The sequence below is a fragment of the Rutilus rutilus genome (genome assembly GCF_951802725.1).
Source record: "Rutilus rutilus genome assembly, chromosome: 17".
Taxonomy (NCBI): Eukaryota; Metazoa; Chordata; class Actinopteri; order Cypriniformes; family Leuciscidae; genus Rutilus; species Rutilus rutilus.
This window is the reverse complement of record NC_140230.1, coordinates 183,565-204,495: the sequence shown is the minus strand read 5'-3', so window position 1 is coordinate 204,495 and position 20,931 is coordinate 183,565.

Below are 20,931 nucleotides of genomic sequence, written 5' to 3'. Positions count from 1 at the left end.
TTCACTTTATCTTCCGGCGAAATGAGTCATTCAAACTTTCGAGGCTTTTAGATTGTATAGATGTCATAAACAGCTGGATGGCCGAAAGTTTTTTGCAGCTGAATCCAGATAAGACTGAGGTTTTAATTGTAGCACCAGACAACGCTATACCTCTGATTATACGGGACATTGGACCTTTGGCATCTGCTGTGCGGCCTAGTTTAAGGAACCTTGGGATTATATTTGATAAATCCTTATCTTTTGAAACCCACATTAAATCTTTGACCAAATCTTGTTTTTTTCATTTACGTAATATTAGTAAATTGAGGTCTGTGGTTTCTCAGTCGGAACTGGAGATGCTCATTCATGCTTTTATTTCATCCCGTATTGATTACTGTAACTCACTTTTTTCTTCACTCAACAAATCTGTTCTTCATCGACTACAATCCATTCAAAATTCAGCTGCTAGGTTACTTACCCGATCAAATAGGCGCACCCACATCACCCCAATACTCTGCTCCCTTCATTGGCTTCCTGTAACTTACAGGATCCAATTCAAAATTCTCACCATAACATATCGAGCCTTATATGGCCAGGCCCCTTCTTATCTTGTGGATCTAATTCATTTTCATACACCTCTCCGGTCCCTCAGATCTAATAATCAAAATCTGCTAGCTACGCCACGTACTCGCCTAAAGACAGGTGGGGATAGAGCTTTTGCCGCTATCGCACCTCGTCTATGGAATGCTTTACCGATCAGTATTAGGTTTGCTGAGAATGTGGACAATTTTAAGAGACAAGTGAAGACTCACTTGTTTAAGTTAGCCTTTGGGTGATCTATGTTGTAGATGTTGTTAATTTTATCTGTTTCAATTGATTTCAAAGTGTTTTATTATGTTTTATTGTCTATTGTAAAGCGCCTTGTGACCCACTGTGTCTGTGAAAGACGCTGTATAAATAAATGTTACTTACTTACTTACTTACAATATTAATGACTGAAGGATGACATCGAATCATGAATATTGATGTGTTTCACACCTGAGAAAGACAAAGACCCTCCCATAATGGCCCTATCAGGTGGGGACTGTGAGAGAACCAGAACAAAGAATGAGTAGAGATTTAATGGCTTTTTGATTGTTTGGATCTATTTACAACACAACATAATCCAAAGATACACAACAAAGGACAAAAAAGCACATAACACAAATAAGTCACATAACTTTGTGCCATTCCTGAAACATAGTACATACCTGTCATTTCCAAGGTGTTTGATTTGTCATTTTACCATGTTTATGTACAGAGACTCATATGAATGTTGAAGTCAGCAGGACTCAGTGGCATCTGTTTAAAATTTTATTTTATTTTTATTATTATTTCTTATTTTTTTAAACCTGTGAACATGCTGATATCAAGAGAAACTATAGGGCTTCATGATTTTGGGAATACATTTTTAATTTTTCTGGTTAAAATTGCGATTTAAAAATGTTTTTTTTATATATATACCAGGTTTGTTGTGCCTTGTAGGCATATACTTCTTGGGCTGCATAAAATAATAACAATAGCCTATATTCATTTAGCCTATAGTTACCATTCGTTATGAAATGAAATTGGAGTAAAAACATGAAGCCTAATGTTTGGAGTGTTTCGCTTTTCAAACGCACAGCGCGAGTGACTCAAACTCACAGCGTGTGCAGAGAACATATTTCAACATGTTTGTGTCTATATAACCTATATATATATATATATATATATATATATTTTTTTTTTATATATATATTTATATTCATATTCATATATTCATAACACAACATTTTGTTTTTATTATTAGTGTACACAAATAAAAGAAGACATTTAACAGTTTTGAATGATGTATAACACTTGCCTGTATGACAAAAATCTTAGAGTTATGTGAGTCTCTTTTGCACTGATAAGAAAAAAAGGGAGACAATCGCGTCGGCATGACAGCCGACCCCAGAGGGTTAATATTTCAGGTCTTAAAAGACAGCGGGGCCATAGGCCTTTTGGTTCCTATGCCTGCCCAACCTTTCCATAATTTCCCTCTGATCTGTCCTCCTGGAGCTGGGACCAGACAAAGGATCAGAGGACACCTCACCCCTAACCCTAACCCTAACCATGAATGTGCCGAGGACCCTCACCTAGGTCCTTGAGCAGGTCAGCCTTCTAGCCTCCTAAATCAGCTGTGTAGGGAAATAAAGCCATGTACACTACCCTCTTATTCTCAGTTTGAGGTTCAGAAAACTTTTCTAGGGTCTGACTAGTCATGTTCTATTTTGACTGGGAGGACACATGTCTTTCCCTATGAAAATCATCATCTAGCATCAAAACACACAAGACTGAATGACACAATTTCATAAGCCTGTGCTTAAAGATGGAGTATGTAGTTTCTGCAACTCGAGTGGCACCTAGCAGAATTACAAAAATAAACCAGGCCCTCACCAGGCCCTCAGCAAAATATATGAATGCAACATGGACTAAAGACACAAAAACGGGCATGGTGTAATGCATCACAGTCGCGATGTTGCCCATCACAATTTAGCGCAGGCATCAGAGCCGCGTCTCCTCGCAGAATATCTTTGTTTGTGTGTGTGACGGAGGGATTCCTGATGCTGCTTTGATTTCTTTACACATTTTATAAGCTCTTCACAAGTTTTCTGCTGGTCAAAATACCATCATTTGTAGGCTACGCACACACAACGAGTGCATTTAGCCCAGCACACAGCATTGTTTTGGACGTTCGGTACGTTCTGTCTCTAAATATACGTCATAAAGACCGACCAATCAGGTTGTGAATATATCCCTATGCCTTTAGCTTTGGTATCTTTAGGTTCAATGTTAAAAATGCCAATGCCAATGCTAAGCGGACCAGGACTTATTTTTTTGGTCCGAACCAAACGAATTAAGCGAACTGAACTACAAGTGTACACAACCTTAAGCTTCTGCTATGGGAACACAACAAATAAAGGTCCCATTGGTAGTGATAAGGCATACTGATCGTATTCCATAGATCACAGACAGCAGAACTCACCCTGTTTGTTTTCCCTGGTTTTTAAAGTATTTTGATTACGAAATTAATCAGTAATTTTAAATGTAAAAATAAACTGTTAGAGTTGGGGGTAGGGGTAAGTTTTGTAGCGATAATTGATTGTATAATTTATTGTATGTTTCATTAATAGCTGTTAGGTTCATAAGATTCATATAGATTCATACTTAATTTGATTTGAAAGCAATATAATTTAGCCCTACAAACAATTCATACCTAAAACATGAAATAAATGTACTTGAAAAGATCATTTCATTCAATGACATCCACAGGTTTTTTATTTGTCAGAGGCGGACTAAAACAGGCCCGTTTTCTTTGTTGTGATGCCAGAGAAATGAACGCAACACCTCGCCATGGATGATGGTGTTTATTAGATAATATCTGTCTGATGAATGCCACTATTGACCCTAATCACAGCTAATACCCTAGTCATACAACTTTGGAATGGAATAAGGGTGAAAGAAATGGTGACAAAATAAATTTAATTTATTATATATATTGATAAACCATTGATAAACTATTCACACAACAAGGCATGCAATCTCATTATGGGTGAAAAAGATGTTCACGGCTGCTTATTCCCTGAGCACAGGATAATAAAATGAATCATTTCTTATTTATATAAATACACTTGGATGTCATCACATGTCTGATGACGTTGCAGGGTGTTCAGATTGAATGCATTTTGTCAAATGAAGTAAACGTACTTCAGGAATAGGAGCAGTAACACTGCATTGAAAGCCTGTCAATCAGAGCGTAGCGTGGCGTTTTCTCTTAATGAGCTGCTGATCCGGATCTGGTCTGTTACTGAGACGGGGTGGGGTTGTGATTACATGTCAGCTTCATACTCATTCAACACTAAAACTGTGCAAAATGCTTTCTCGTAAATAATCAATCTTTGATTCAGACAAATCAAAGATAAATCTCCTCTTATAAGCCATAATGAAAACTGCATGATGGCCAGGCCTCTTATCAGTCTCACACTTCAGGATATCCAAGAATTAGATTTTTGAAAAGCAAATATTACCCTATCTATATGTCAGCACAATCAATAGGCACATCTCCATCACATTCTCAAACACGCCATTTGTCAAACAATCTGTTTGTGTCAGTTTTATCATGTTATTATTTCTTTCTAATTCTATTCTCAACAAAAATCAAAACGTGTGTTTGAGCACTTCACTAGAGATGGGCTAAGTTGGATAAGAAGTGGGTTCTTGGATTGTGTGTCAACAGGAGACTTAGGCTTGGAAGTAATAAATCCTAAATCTGTTCTATCCCCTTACATTCATAGATAAGGCAGCCCAGAATCAAACTCATCTAAATATCTGTACGCAGGGCCATTTTTGTGTGTGTGTGTGTGTGTGTATGTTTTGTTCACCCCAGAACAAACACAGAGAAAAGTCATGCCAATGTGAACTGAACACCTCAGCAGTGAATGCTACTATTTGTCAATTATTATTTAAATAAATGCATATTTTATGTGGTTTCTGCAGACCATCTAAACTAAAATTGTACAAATATTTTAGTTGCCTGTTAGATGCTAATGTTGTACAAACGAAATGTATATATTTTGCATTGCACAGTCATCCGTTCATGCCTTTATGTGTGACAATGTCAGTACTTGAGCTGACAGGCTATTCATCACTCTGCTAAGACGCAGCATTGCATTCTGCCTGCTATTATGACAGCCACATTATTCATCAGGATTAGGGCCAACCACACAGGCCCCTGTGCGTCTGCACCAGTTCCAGTTCTTTATCGATCTGTTCTCTCCATTACCAAAAAGAGGGGCTATCTGCATGACAGCGAGCACACTGTGCATGTTGATGATGCTCTTGCCTGCTGCACAATTTGTTTTTTATAGAGGAGAAGGTGAGGAGAGAGATAAAGAGGCACTGTACCGACTCTCCTGAGAGAGCCATATAATGGAGTGCTGGATGACTTAAATACGCAGAGAAGAAGGGCCTTCACCGGAGAAGAGTGATGCCACTTCTCTTTGAACAGTTTAAGTTATCTTGGACTTTCAATGTTTTGATAAGGAATGAATGAGGTTTTTGGGGCACAGCTTGATTTAGATGTTATGTAAATAGCCAGATAGCTCCAAAAACAATTTAGTATGATCTAAATCAACTTGTATGCTTGTTTTCTTAGGAAATCATGCTCTCTGAGAAGTGCTAGAAGATAAACAGAGGCAAGTGTATCACAATGTCTCTTCCCTTGCTTCCCGTGAATCAAATGTTCCACAAAGAAAGTAAATTAATGGAAGCTGGTTTTTAATCAACACATATCATGCTTGTAAACATGTATATAGATTGCAATAGTGTAATGCTCACCTAGCCATGGATTATCCTGCTTATACCATGGTCACTTGCCAGCACTGACAAGTTAAAGTTGTCATTTATGTTTGCAACTCAAAATTTGACTGAAGGGTAATAATAATGTTTATTTTATTTTGTTATTTAGGCGTCTTATGTGTGGTAAGATCTCACGTGCATACTTTCTTCAGACACAGAGGTCACATTCACACAGCACAAGAATACAGTTGTCAGTGCTGTTTTTGAGTCTTTTAACACAGTTACGTCTACACACAGTTCAGGTATTTATGGCAGCGACAACCGCATTCTATAATCAAACTCACACCCGTAAATTTTTCGGACTCAAAACTGCATTTCGGTGAAGGTGTCTGCTTTGTGATCGGAACCGAACTGTACAACGAGACAACTCTGTGCTGCACATATGTGTGTCTATCACATGTTCCATGGTTTCATGTGTTGCATGGTTTCATGTTTTGAAAGAAAGACACTCTTTTTGACCTACGATGTAGACGGGAAGCTTAGACTGGTGGCGATCAGCTTGGGCCTTGGTGCGGTGTCCCACTTCACCCCCAGTCTGAATGGCTCTCTTCCAGGTGAGATGGCACCTCTGGATAAACACATGGGCAGAAGGGATGCGACTTCGGGTTCCAGAGCAGGAAAAAGAGGCGGCTGGTAACCTAAACTAGTCTGAAACAGAGATAGGCCTGTGGATGACACTGGTAAAGAGTTGTGTGTGTACTCCACCCACTTGAGCTGCTGACTTCAAGAAGAGAGATTGTAGGAAGCCAAACATTGTAATTCCCTCTCCAGGTTCTGATTTGCCCACTCTGCCTGCCCATTGCTCTGGGGATGAAACCCAGAAGTAAGACTGACAGTGGCTCCCAATACATTGTAAAACTCTTTCCAATGTTTGGATACGAATTGGGGCACCCTGTTGGAGACCACGTCAGGAGGGCATGAATACGAAAGATGTGATCAACAACAGTAGTTGCTGTCTCTCTAGCAGACATTCATTTGGGTAGAGGGATGAAATGTGCAACCTTCGAGAACCGGTCCACTACTGTCAAGATGACAGTAAATCCCTGAGAGTGGGGGAGGGCTGTAACAAAATCAAGGGCAATATGGGACCAGGGTCTCAAAGGCGGAAGAAGTCCCACTGAGCGCAAACTGGAAGTCTTGGGAACAGCACAGACCAAACAGACCACGAACTGACAAACATGATGGCCATAGATGACCACCAAAATCTCTGTCTAACTAGAGCTAGGGTGCGACCAACTCCAGGGTGACAGGCATTTCTGGAGGAATGGCACCAACAGAACGTCTGGACGAGCTGCCTCTGGCACAAACAACCAACAGAGTGGGATTTTTGGTGAGGGCTGTTGCTCCTTGAAAGGCTGAGCGGACCTTTCACTTAATCTCCCACCGGCACCAATTTGGTAGGGACGATAGGAGAGATTGGTCACTCGGAACAATCAAAAATACAAGACAAGGCATCAGACTTGATGTTCTTAGAACCGGGATGATTCAAGATGGAAAAATCAAAGCTACAAAAAACAAAAAACAAAAAAACAGCAGGTTTGCCTGGAATTCAGACGTTTGGCGGAGCGAATATATTTAGATTTTTAAGATCAGTCCAAATGATGAAAGGTACCCCAGAACCTTCTAACCAATGACTCCATTCCTCCAAGGCCAACTTGATAGCCAGCAACTCAAGTTTATCAAAATATGTCATCATTTCGGGGACAATTGAAAAAGAACGTTGGAAAGCTTTAACCATCAGTAACCACTGAACTACTGGTGGGCTCTCTCTTTTACTGGACGGGAGCATGCCTGATGACCTGGAGATGATGGTGAAGACATGCGTCCACTTGGAAAGCGAGATCCAGCAGTCCATCAAAAGACTTGGCTAAGTTCAGAGCATAGATCTCGTCTTTGATGCGGTCAACCAACCCATGCAGGAATAAGTCCCACTGCGCCTCCTCGTTCCAGTTGCAACTGGCAGCCAGCATCCAGAACCCGATGGAATAGTCCGCTACAGATTGCGTTCCCTGGTTGAGTTCGACTAGAGCCCGGGCTGCTTCTCTCCCCTGCGATGAGCGGTCATAAACCTTCTGTAGCTCATCAGCGAAGGACTGGAATGAGGCACAACATGGATGTCTCTGATCCCATACTGCCGTACCGCACAGACTTGCCAGACCGGTCAGTAGTGAAATAACATAGGCCACCTTAGATTGCTCAGAGGGAAATGCAGATGGCTGCAGAGAAAAAGCTAGAGAGCACGGAGACAAAAACGCCCTGAAGTAATTTGGCTCACCCAAATAGGATGCTGGAGGGTTGATCTGAGGTTCTGATCGTGATATGGTGAGCAGAGTAGACTCAAGTGGGGACGGCAGTAGTGGTGTGGGTGCAGGGGACTCATCTCGAGATGATATTCCTTGGACAAGGCAGGGGAGTTCGGTAAATTTCACTGCCAAGACTTCGATCACTTGTTCAGTCGATCTGGTGTTGGGCAAGATGGGAATCCTGAGGAGCGAGGAACTTCTGGATTTCTGTCCATGTTGATGGTCGGATCATTATGTTATGGTAAATAGTGGACCCAGATGCAGGAAATGGAATGAATGTAGTTTAATAAAGAAACCAGAAAATAATACAGACAGTCAGAACAGAAAAGGTAATCCAAATGTCTTGATGATGAAGATGATGATGAAGCTTGGCAGGCAATAACTGCAGTGGGGTAAATAGATGGCAACAGAGATGAAGGCAGAATGTCTGATGGATGATGGCTTGGAGCAAGGGGAAAACAAGATGGGTAAATCCAACTGGAAACTGGAGAGAAATGAAAGAATGACAGTAACAAACACCACAGTCAACGAGAACGATCCGACAAAGACAACACACGAAAGGGCTGCTCATAAATGGAGAAGGAATAGCTTGCTGGTGTCGCATTAAAGGTACAAAATGTAAGATTTTTCACAGTGTGATATATTTCATGCAGTAGTGTACTTAGATTATCCCAAATGTTTGGAAAATGTGTTAATCCAGAGAAATTACAGTTTTAAATAATGGCTCGTCCCTTGTCATTGTCGTCTATCCACGCTATCTTCAGTTTCCGCTTGTAGAAACCATAGACATAATACATAGATGCCTCATTAGCTGTTGTTTCTATGGGCCGCTATACGTTAGCTGCTAATGAGGAAACTATGTATATATACCTATGATACAGTATCTCGCGCTGTTGTGTTGTTCAGTCATCATGGTTCACGATTATTGATGGGCATTTGGCGAGTACAGAAAATCCAAAAAAACGTAAACGTAGATCAAATGAGACAAGTAGCCCTTGGGAAAAACTGAGAAATAAAACAAGGATCAATATCGGGGTGGTGTTTTTTTAAGATGGAGAGCTTCGCTACAAACTTGGACTTGACAGAGGCTCTCACATGTGTTTTAATAGACAGGTGAGCAAATGTATATTATTTATTTATATTGCACTTTGTTTTGTACTTCAGCAATGCTTTTTATCAAGTCTGGCCACCAAGTCTATGGCAGTGAAATTAAATACAGTATGAGTTGCACAAAAATATTTAGCGATTACTTGCAAATACTGTGGGTTCGTTCAAATGTACTTTTAGTAGGATTGTTTTAAACATGTAAAACTGTGCAGCATTAACCCACCAAATCATTTGACAAATAGTCCCATATTAGAAACAGGTGAACATAGCATTACATTTCACGGTCCTTGCAGGATGAATTCATTACGATGACATAAAATAATGTGATCAAACGCATAAGTAATATAAAAACTAATTTATTAGCTGATATATGATTTATATGATTTGTGAATTCCATACATCTCTGGATGGTGAAAACGACATCTCCCATCGTTCCACTCTCCTTCATAGTGTCATCAAGCTTTATTATTGTTTTGAAAATGCGCCGTCTGGCGGCAAAAACGTACATATTGTACCTTAAATCAGGTGACGGCGAGCAATAAGCATTGCTGAGCAACGTCGCGCACACTCACAAAACACGCGAGGAAATACAGAAACAAAGCCGAGGATGAATCTCTCATGACACTTTCACACTATAAACCTGGTAAATTATCCCTGTGCAGAGAGAGAGGAATCAGACGACTCTCGACTCGATCCTCCAGTAGAGTTGTGCTGAGACAGTGGTTGGTATCAATATCATTTAAGTGTGTGACACGCTGTGCAAGTGTAATAGTAGACTGGGTCAATGTATGGATCCAGCCGTCTGGGCCATGTGTGATTTCTCTGCCACTGGTTTGGCTCTGTGAATCCTTAAGACTGTGATCAAACAATCAAAAGTTGACTAAAGCTTACTTAAAACATTGTTTCAGGTCATTAGTCAACAAAAAGAAATCTTCACCTATCTGTAAATGGCACAGTGTTTCAATCCATGCAAGTTGTTTGTATAATTCTGTTCATATGAAGCGACTGAAGAAAATATTTATAATAATACAATTTACACCTTGAAGAAAAGAGAAAGGTCTGTGTATTCCTGTGATGTATCACCAGTCCGAGTGTTTTTGCCATGCCTCCAGCAGACTCTCGGTGTGCTTGTCAAGCAGAAGACTACATGCATATTTGAAAGAATGTTTAAGGCTATAAAAAAGGAAGGAAATAATAACTGTAATTTTGATAAGCATGTTTGTTGCTAAATTGATATGACCCTAGTGAAAAATAAATATACTAAAATGTGTTTGAATTAAATGTATTTTATGATAGGTATACTACAAATACAGTTACATATTTATGCACTTAATATAAATACCCTGCATTTGTACTGTTGGTTTACTAAATTGGTATACTTTAAGCCTGCTAAATTGGAACAACTAATTTTGTACTAAATGCACTTTAATTATCCGGAAATAGTGCCGAGGTTCAACTAAAGATATACTTAAGTATATTTGATTGTGCTAAAGTGGAACTATTGTGAGTATACTTTAGGTACACTTTAAATATCTTGCATTTAAAGGGTCATGAAACCACAAAACACTTTTTTTTATGTGAACAGAAATGTACAGACTGCACATCTTTGAAAACACTAAAAGGTATTCATTAAGTTTATTCATAAGTGGAAATTAGTTATTTTTGCATTTTTTAGAGCAATTTCTGCTTGAAAAGCAAAGTCGGAGCAACGTCACGTATTCTGACATCAATGCGTAATACTGGCAAGATCGGGAGTGGTGATTGGCTGGACGAATGAACTGACGTCAGCCGGTTCTGAGCGCTTTCTGCATTTATTCAAAGTAAAAGAGCTCGTTCAATCCAATCATTGTAGTATAAATGAGAATGAGATCGAATTACAGCGGAGAAACAGTCAAGAAACACTGGTTAGGCGCTGTTCATTCGCCTCTCTGCCTGTTCTGCGGTGTTGTTGTCCTTCAGCCACATGTGGTGCAAGTGTATTTCTTCAGTAACACAAGAGTGATGTTTGCATTTTCCCCGCGATGCGTTTAGAGCTGGAGTTTGACTGCAAATACACATTAGAGCGATTTCTGCACGGAGTTTTACAATACTCGCAACACAGATCATAGATACGGACTGTAGCGAGCCTGTTTCAAGGTTTTATGGACATATTTCATACAGCTACTCTAGTGCTCTAAACATGAACCAACACAGTACAGTGTATGCACACATATTTAATAATGTCTTCTTTAAATGAAATATATTGTGCAAATAAGGACACTGACACGATGAATTATCCTGATACACATAAGACAATGATTTAGACAGAGAATTCAAAGCAGAATGGACAAAGTTACTATGCCTTTATTCTTTCTGTTAAACTGACGCGTGTCGTTTGTTCAGAGACTGTAGTGCTCGTAAATGTAATGAAAATATTATTAGACCTTTTAAATGTTCTTCCATGTTTCTCCCTCATTCTTGGGAGTCTGATGACAAATAGAATAATATTTTTTTAAATACATCAAGGTGCCCACAACTCTGTTTTCTGTGTTTTTTCCCCCTCCGTGGTCATATTTTAATATTAATGTGTCTGTAGCAGGTCTGTGTTTTATTGGTTGTTGTCTCCCCTTTTCCCACGCTCTACACGCCCACTTTTCCACAACTTTACACACCCATTCTTTGAGACGTTTTCAGCTGAGGTGTGAACGATCGGGCTAAAACATGGGGGTTTAATTAAAGACTGATGTTATACAGTGATAATGCTATCCTTACTAATGGTGATATTAAAGGGGTTATATTATGCTTTTCCACTTTTTCAACTTTAGTTAGTGCGTAATGTTGCTGTTTGAGCATTAAAAACATCTGCAAGGTTACAAAGTCCACTCGAAAGGGAGATATTTTATTTAACAGAATCCCCTTTTCAAGAACTACAGCGAAAGGCTCATTTGGACTACAACGCGTCACAATATTCCTAATTTAAATAATCATGGAATATGCAAAACAACATGCGTTTACATGCAGGTTCTTAACCTGATTATGCTTAAAGGTGCAGTGTGTAGTTTTTAGCGGCTTCTGGTGGTGAGGTTTGCGAATCGCAACTAACAGAAGTTACGGTGGCCGACAGGAAGTGATGTCGTCATTCCTATTTTGCACCACACGCACAGCGGACTTTTCCCTCCACAGATGCACGTCGGTAAATTAGGGAATGAACTTGCGCTCCCGGGGGTGGTTCAGGGAAAAGAGGAGGCGTGTTCCGGCACAAACGTTCCCTGATGCTATTTTGCAGTTTCAGAAAACAATTCCGCCACTGACCAGGAGAAACCTCGTCTAAAGTCAGTGCTGCGTTATTCAAATGCTTGGCCATAATGTAGCGTGTGCACAACGCACATACACTTTGCTTCTCTCATCTACACACAGACACAGCAGTTCACATTTTTGCAAACCATACATAAGTACAAGGAAAAATATTAACACACGAGGGAAATCATTGTTGTGTCCATGAAGATGTGAAAAAATAGGCATACATCTAGCTTACACATTTACCCAAATTATCATACGCCTGTTTAACCGAAGCTAATTTGTGTGTGTTTCTCCATCCCCAATGTCACTTCTCTTTGTTTTACGGCCCTGACGAGAACGTCGGTCTCCTCGGCTGTGAACCGCTCCTGGCAAATCCGCCGTTATAATAGCAATCCGCCATGGAACAAGCACACCTGCTCTTAAAGGGAATGTGAGATGCCGCTCTGATTGGTTTATTTCACGTTATGCCCAAACCACACCTATGAGTAATGGAGCTACTTCAGACCAACATATTTTAGATTTGCATCGGGCGCAAGAGTCATTTATCCCGCCGGTATAATAGCAACAACGGCGAGATCCGCCTACAAAGTTACTTGTGTTTCGCGCTTGATACTTGCGTTTCAGATCATTAAAATAGGGCCCTAAGTCCCAAGTGATAGGTCAGTAAATATGATAATGGAGTTGTGGTATTTTTAGTATGAAATAAACATTTTAAATACATTTTGGTATCTTTTTTTTTCACTATAGGGGACGTTCAGCTTTTATTTTTTCTGTGAATTAAAGACATTTTGTTAAAATTTAGAATCTGAATTCCTGTTAGAGAACTTATGTCAGGATGTTTCAGTTTGGCTGAGAAGAGTGCTGTTCTTAATTGATGACAGTGAAGTAAAGAGACTCTCAGATGATTTTTGTTATTATTACTGCAAACCATGTGTAAAGCAAGTTTAACAAACCCTATATTTACAAAAGCATCAGGCGGATGGTCCGCTGGCCACAATACTGTCATTTACTTTTCCTGTAAATGAGAGACCTTACATTTAGATCCCATTACATGGTAAAATCTAAATACAGTTTCTGTTCTCATAAAAAATCAATTGCCTGCATCACATGTAGGATTTTAATTAATTATTGTCAATTTAAAAGCTAAAATGAATGTTTTGTAGGTGAGCGCATAGTGCATGGTATTTTTTCTGAGTGTGTGACAGTACTGTTCTGTACATGGTGTGCAGACCAGATCCAATCAATAATAAAATAAATTGTTGGCTATTAACTATTGAAATCAAAGTGTGCCTCATGTTGCTGGTACTGACTATATGTAGTTTTGTTTGTATTTTTGTGTTGTTTCTCCAAAGATATACAGGCCAATTCGATCTGCCCTGCTAAACTATCCTGCTCTATCTGCTCTTTCTGTTGCTCTTACTCCTTTTCATTCCCTTTACACTTTCCCAATATCTATGAGAATCTCTGACTTTTGGGCCGAAAGCTCTGTCCTTGCTTCCAAGAAGAGGTCTGTAAACTGTAACACAGTGTGACGCGGCACCAGTTTTGAATTGCTGAGTGCAGATGTGGTAGGTAAGAGACTGATATGTGTGCAAGAAGCCAGAGAAAGAAATGACTCGTGGGCTCTAACCCAAATTAACCCTAATTATCTAATATTAACAGCACAGAGAAGTCAGTGACTGGAGATATGAAGCACTATGTTTGTGGAAATTGGAAAAAATATCCTATTGTCCCTGAAATGAGAATCTAACGGGAATGGGACTGAGAAACTGCATAGACCTCTTGCTATGGGATTTTGTGGGCAGAAAAGGGACAAAACGTAAAAGTTTCAGGTGAGAGTGATAAAATATAACATACGTTTGATGGGAACGGTCCAGAATCTTGTGGGAACGGGACTGAAGAATCCATCCCGCGCAGACCTCTTCTTCCAAGTGCTCTGCTTCATCCAATATACCATTTTTGTTTCATTTTGTCACTTTACAATGGCCAGAATCACTGTTAAGGACAAGTCGAACATCATTAGTGCCCATGTGAATAATAATCTTAGAGAATTTACGATTAGCATTAGCCAGCACTTTTAAATTTGCTTTGATGTCAGGCGCTCTGGCTCCCGGCAAACATGTGACTATGGTGGCTGGTGTCTCTATTTTCACGCTCCGTGTGATCGAATCGCCAATAACTAGGGCACAATCAACAGGATTCACAGTGGGTGTTTCACTGAGAGGGGAGAACCTGTTTAATGTTGTTATCGGAACGGAAGAGCAGTGTTTTGTCCCGCAACTACAGCGCCTCACCGTCACCCAGTTGCCCTGCTGCACGGGCTCTACTTCAGCTGGAACCGAACAATGTACAGAGTTCACTAAGCTAGTCGCATCCAAAGAAGTATCTAAAGCCCTTGCACTCTTACAATTAACCTCGATTAAAGTTTGGATGCGTGTCTCTAGTTCTGAAATCTTCTCCATCAGCCTGACTATCTCCCTGCATTTATCACATGTAAATCCTGTGCTGGCAGAGAAGGATATGCTAAACATGTTGCATGAGGTGCAAGTAACAATGAGAGGAGAAGATGACATGACTTACCGTGTTTGTTGACTGATCCTACTCACCTAAGTTGTTTGATGAACTCGTAGAAGGCGCGAGAAAAAATAAAATAAAATAAAGAGCGCACGGATGGCACGCTAACAGGCTAGCGAATTACTAGCGTGTTGTGCTAGCAATAACGATTTAGATTGAAGCTAGCAATGTCAGGTTAATGTGTGATGTTGAGTAAGCTATATTTAGCAGTATAAACAACAAGGAATGATAGTAAATAATGATTAAAAACAGAAAGATATACGAAGCTTACAGATGCAAACCAAGCAGTGCAACAACAACGAGGCAGAAGGCACAGTGAAGAAAGGACGGGGTAAATAATACATCAACCAACCGTCTTTTCTTTGTGCGTGATTCAGCCGTTTCTTCATCCAAAACAAGATCCAGAGCAAGTAACTTTACATTGTGACAGCAATTTTTATGCAAAAAAAAAAAACTTTTATGCTGCATAAGCACTCAAGGGCCTGTAGCTAGACGTTTTCAGAAGAGCTCCTGGCTTAAAACGCTTTGGGAGACAGACGGCCTCACCAGTGTCCTAACCAGACATGATGCGGTGAGATTCCAGCGATAGGCAGTTTCTGTCCACACCAGATGCGACATGACAAAATCGATCAAAAATCACAGCCAATCAGAAGAGCGTGTGGGCGGAGTCTCTCTGCAGGCGCACAGCACTCGCAACTAAATCAATCAAAAATCACAGCCAATCAGAGGAGAGTGTGGGTGGAGACTCTATGCAGGCGCACAGCACTCGCAACTAAATCAATCAAAAATCACAGCCAATCAGAAGAGCGTGTGGGCGGAGACTCTCTGCATTGCACCTGCAACCAAATGGATAAACAATCAAATGAATAAATATTACACCATTTTAACATTATTAAAAATACATACTGAGTGACTGACTGTAAAAGTCTCTCCAGTGTCTCTTTCAATACGGCTGTTATAAATGATATTCAAACTCACATTAGATGCCTTTAACATCACAGAAATAAAAACTGTTTCTAAACTAGAACTGTCGCATATCACTATGATAACTGGTTAGGACAAAAACTCTGATTAACATGGAAAATATGTTTTTTTTTTATCACTGGCCTGGTCTGGACACGGTGTTACTCTCCGAATTCTAGGACTCAATGCAGCAATTTATCTATGTGTCATAAGTTTTTCACAAATTAAGCCATATTTCAACATGATACAAATAATTCCTTTGGAATCCACACACGACCAAATGTTCTTCCATTTTAAAAGCACAACACGGAAATTTGGGACTTAGAAAGTGAAAGGAAATCATGTCAAAACAATTGGGAAATGAGGAAAAGATTCATTTTTGCGTTTCACAGGGAGAAAGGTCATATGCTACAATGAAAACGTGGGCTTGAGTGAGAAAAGATAAACAAGTGGTTGTGATTTGCTGCCTTTCACCGTATCTTTTAAGTGGTAATAGGATAACCCTGGACACACGGGCCGCCTATCACACCGGCCCTCACACTCGACCTCTGTGTGAGCCAGAAAACACCCGCTTTGTTTGCTGCTATTGGGTCCTATGTGCCTTTCCGTAATGAAGTGACCTGAAATAATGGAAAGCACTCCGCCTCACTTGGATGATTTTTGCTGGGATAAGAGCAGGGATCCTGATTCCGAGACACAGTTCATTTCATTTTTCGCCTCTGATGAGATCTCCGTTATCTGATCAAATTGAACAGCCATTACCGGCTCTAGTTGAGGCAGGCTGACTGCTCCTAACAGAAATCCTATGCACTCCACTTTGTCAGCGTTTCTGAATTCATTGTCACCAGGGGTTGAGCTGGATGATAGGAATAATCTGGCACAACCAAGATTGACAGTTCATTTCAGAAATCAATATTTACAATTTACTTCTTTCAAAGTTCATTCTGGGAGAAGATTCCATATTATCCCTTTCCAAATAAGCTGATCATATCTCGACTGGGGTCTAAAATGGGTTTCCCAAAATGTGCATTTTTGGTAAAAATCAATGTCGGCGTTGTTGGCTTTAATCTGGCCTTTGATGACAGTAAATCTTTATCTTTTCAGTGGCAAGCGGCGGTAGGGTGCTGAGAACATTTCCTCTCAGAACAAAGGCCCTTGCCCCTGCAGACTCTGCTCGACACATGGGGCCCTAATATAGCTGGACGTGCCTCCGACGGGTCATTAATCAGACCCGGTGACAGCCAGCTCTCCTCATCCAGCGCAGACACATGAAAAGAGAGAAACACACGGGTTATAGAGAGCCTGCTCTAGTTGGGGTTTCCTTCCATCTCAAAGTCATCTACACAAATACAGGTTTGGATATTCCTCGCTCCCTTGCAAACAGGATCTCGTAAAATGCTGTTGATAATCTAGAATTTGTTTTCATTTAATCCACATTTTAAATCAGGATACTCAAAAAAAAAAAAAAAAAAAAAAGACTATTAATGTCTAGTTGTGAACTTAAAGTCAGACACTACCTGCAAAACCATTGCTTTTTTTTTTCTTCAATTACAGTCTTCTTTTCTGACTTCTTTCAGAAAGAAAACATTCAAAATGTATTTGTTTTCTGTCTGTTGACAGTATTATTTCTGGAGTGATATAAAGAGAATTCCAGAATCCCCTCTGTTAAAAGCTCTAAAATGTCAACAAAATAAAAAAATAATTATGAACCTGACTTCATCTAATGTTCAGATTTATGTTCAAGTGAGTATCATATTTAATCTGATAATAACTCATTTACATATTTAAACTTTCAGAAAACTTGTAATACAAAACAACTGAGATGTGAATGTACTGTGATTAATAAACTGGGCAAGGTATATTGAAATCTATTAGTTACTTGCCTTAAAGGATAATTCTATCCAAATTAGTTCACAAAAATTACTAACATATATGTTAGTCATTTTCGTAACATATGTCGTTGTCATGTTGGTGTCGTCAGAAATGAGGGTGAGGGGATCCAAATGAAGGAAAAGGTTCAATTAATATAACAGCAAACACGTACAAAGTGTAGAAACCAGAAAACTAAAGGAACTAAATCAGAAAAGCTAGCTAAATAAATTAATAAATGAATACATTTTAGAATAAACCTCAAACTGCTATTTCCATTAGTTTGTGTAAAATGTTTGGGAAGAAAGCTTAGAAAGCCCCAAACGTTTGGCTAAAGCACTGATATTTAAAAAATATGAAACACTTATTTTTTAAATGATTTGGTATGATGATCTATTACAAGACCAATTCAATATTGAGCTCATGCTTTTAAATTCTATTGATTTTATTCTGGATTTCTGTTTAATTGAAGAGAGAGGCTCTACATTCATCTTTTACATCACATTCTACAAATCAAATGCATAAAATCAGATAAAAGTAGAATGGTGTGGATAGTGAAACTGCTGCTGGGACTCAGATTTCCTTGCCCTTAACAGGCTTTTCCTATAGTTTACAAAAACAAGAAAATATCAAACTTCACTGAGCAGGTTTCATCCCATATAATATTATATAGTAAATGTTTTTTGTTTTTTTAAATAAAATAAAATATATAGGTCTTGCCATTTTTGTAGACGGATGTTTGTGTGGAACATCTGTGTTGTAATATATTTCTGAACACTAGGTGTCACTGAAACACAAGCAGGTGCACAGCTGAGACATGCAGAAGTGTGATTGAGGAGAATGCTATAATAAAAGACCCTAACGCTGATCTAATGCTGTTATAAAATACTGCACCCCGCCTAAAACTTATCATGGACAGGAGATTGAGCCATAGAGGATACCTGGAGAAAAGTCAGAATAGGATAAGAGAAATAGAATTGATGCGATGGAAAGAGTTTTTTTTTTTTTTTTTTTTAAAGAGAACCAAGGGAATGGTGTGTTTAAAGGAAGGGAGCATTGAGCAAAAAACAGCGAAAGGAGTGGATCAGTGCCATCAAAAACATGCGCCGGCCAGTGCACTCCTGCGGAAATGGGGGGACTGTGGAAAGCAGAAGTATTGGGTCGTCGCGGTTTAGGAAAACACTGCCTCACTTGGTTCTGAACCGGGTGATCCAGATAGGAACTGAGGTTGTTTCAGGTTGAAAATTTCGTACTCCTGGGTAGAAATGAGTAATAAGAGAATTAAAATAGGAAAGGGTGGGGGATATAGATAGGGAGCAGGATAATTTATCATGGTGTTGGAATGGGATTGGAGAGAAAGGGAAGATTCTCTTGGGAGTATGATGCTGGACCAGGATTATCAAGCCATGGGGTTGTGGCTTGGTTCGCTGGTCCGGAGTAAATTCAGATTGAGGATTTCATACTCCTGGGTGAGGACGGACGGTGTGTTAAGGATGGTCATGGCAATCATGGGCAGGCCATGATTCAAAAACCCTTTATATTAAATCAGGAGGAATTTTACATACAAGGAGAGGGATGAAGGAATGGGACAGGGATGAAGGAATGGGAGGGGGATGAAAGGTTGGGATACTAAAACAATTTTTTTGTCGTTGTTATAGTTAGCCGAAATGGACAGGGATGAGTGTTTTAAGCACATGGTCAGGCAGATGCATAAATATATTAAAATAAAGCACCATCTGCTTAATCTGCGAGAGACAGAGGAAGAACCGGGGCCTAGATCCCTGCAAAAAGTAGCCTGATGGCTGGGCGCAATAGTTATTCCTGCAGCTCCGGCGCCGACCATGGGCTGGCAACTATATGGAAGTGCCAGGAGGTGATTACTGGAAAGTGTGGATATTCTGAAGAATCATTATGCTTCAACCTAGGGAGAGGCCTTAGCACAACTTAAGATGATGGATCTAGAGGAGGGGGAAAGGGCCCTTGAGGTAGCGGCTAGATGGGCGTGTAGAAACCTCAGGAATATTCAGGAGGAGACATTATGTGGGGCCGTAGGAGAAATCAGGCAGTTGTGGGTCAGGGAGAACTCAGACGAGGCCCCTGAATCCTCTTCCTCAGACTACTGGGGTAGATGCCGCAACACCGATTAGTCACGTTATGCAGGGGGGGCTAGAGCAAGGAGGACAGTCGGTGGAGGCCCCACGACGACAGGATCAACAGGGTCAGGACCAAGTGGCGGGAGCAGCTGAAAGCTTGGGACAGGAGGAGGAGGGAGACGGATCTATAAACCAGGAATTATCCAGACAGGAATGAGACAACACGGGGATATGGAGAGGGAGAAGAGGACAATGATGTGATATGGATCACAACGGATGAGATCATGGGGAGTGATGAGACTCAAGGAGCGGGAGTGGAACAAGAGGAGGGAGAAAACAGTAGAAGTAAAAGGAAGAGAGGAGAACCAGAGGGGGAAGGACTACAGGAAGAGGAAAACGGAGGAACTGAACTCTACATGTTCCAACGACAGGAGCATGGTGGTGATAAATTGAGAAACTGGACTTTAGACCCCAAAAGACAGGTTTTGGTACTGGGGGATTCTAATATGGGTAGGTTACTGGTGGTGTGGGATAGGGGAGTCCAGGTGGTATGCTATCCATGGGCGCATTGGTCTAATGCATAAGACCGCCACGAGTGACAGAGTCACAAAAAGGTGATATTATCCTTTGGAATAAATTACAAGAATCCACGGAATCTTTGGGGAAGCTGATTAAGAAAACCAGGGGCAGCAGGCAGCACCTTTCCAAACACACAAATTTATGTTCCGCAAATCAATTTTAACAGGTGTCTCCCTAAAAAACAGACCGCATTTTTGTTTCAAATCAACCAGGTCTTTAACCCTCTGGGGTCTGAGCTGTTTTCTGGGCCCTGGAGGTGTTCTGACATGCTCTGACATTTGTGCTTATTTCTGTTACTTGTGAATTTTTCATGGCTAAAGTCTGATTACACTGTATTCAGCACAAACTCTGCTACAATAATATATCAGCAGCATGTGTGTAAAAGTTTGTAGTTTTGAGATAATGACATTTATGCGTGGTTTGTGAAAACACACAAAAAAATTCTCACTGAAATAAGGTCATAAAACCCATATTGATTATTTCTTCACAAGACTTTTGAAAATTGTATGACGTAGCCTAGAATATTTGCTCCAAAACTATGTGAAAATCATCCTGACTGCTCATTCAGATAAGACAATATATTGATTTAAAATTTGCAAGACATGTTTTGTGTGAGAAAGCTGTATGCGAAGAGGCGTGAACATCATGAACATTTAATTTCTTTCACACCTGAGAAAGACAAAGACCCTCCCTAATGGCCCTATTAGGAGCTATCAGGCCCTATCATTCTGAGCAACCTTGCACAAAGAATGAGGAGATTTAAAAAA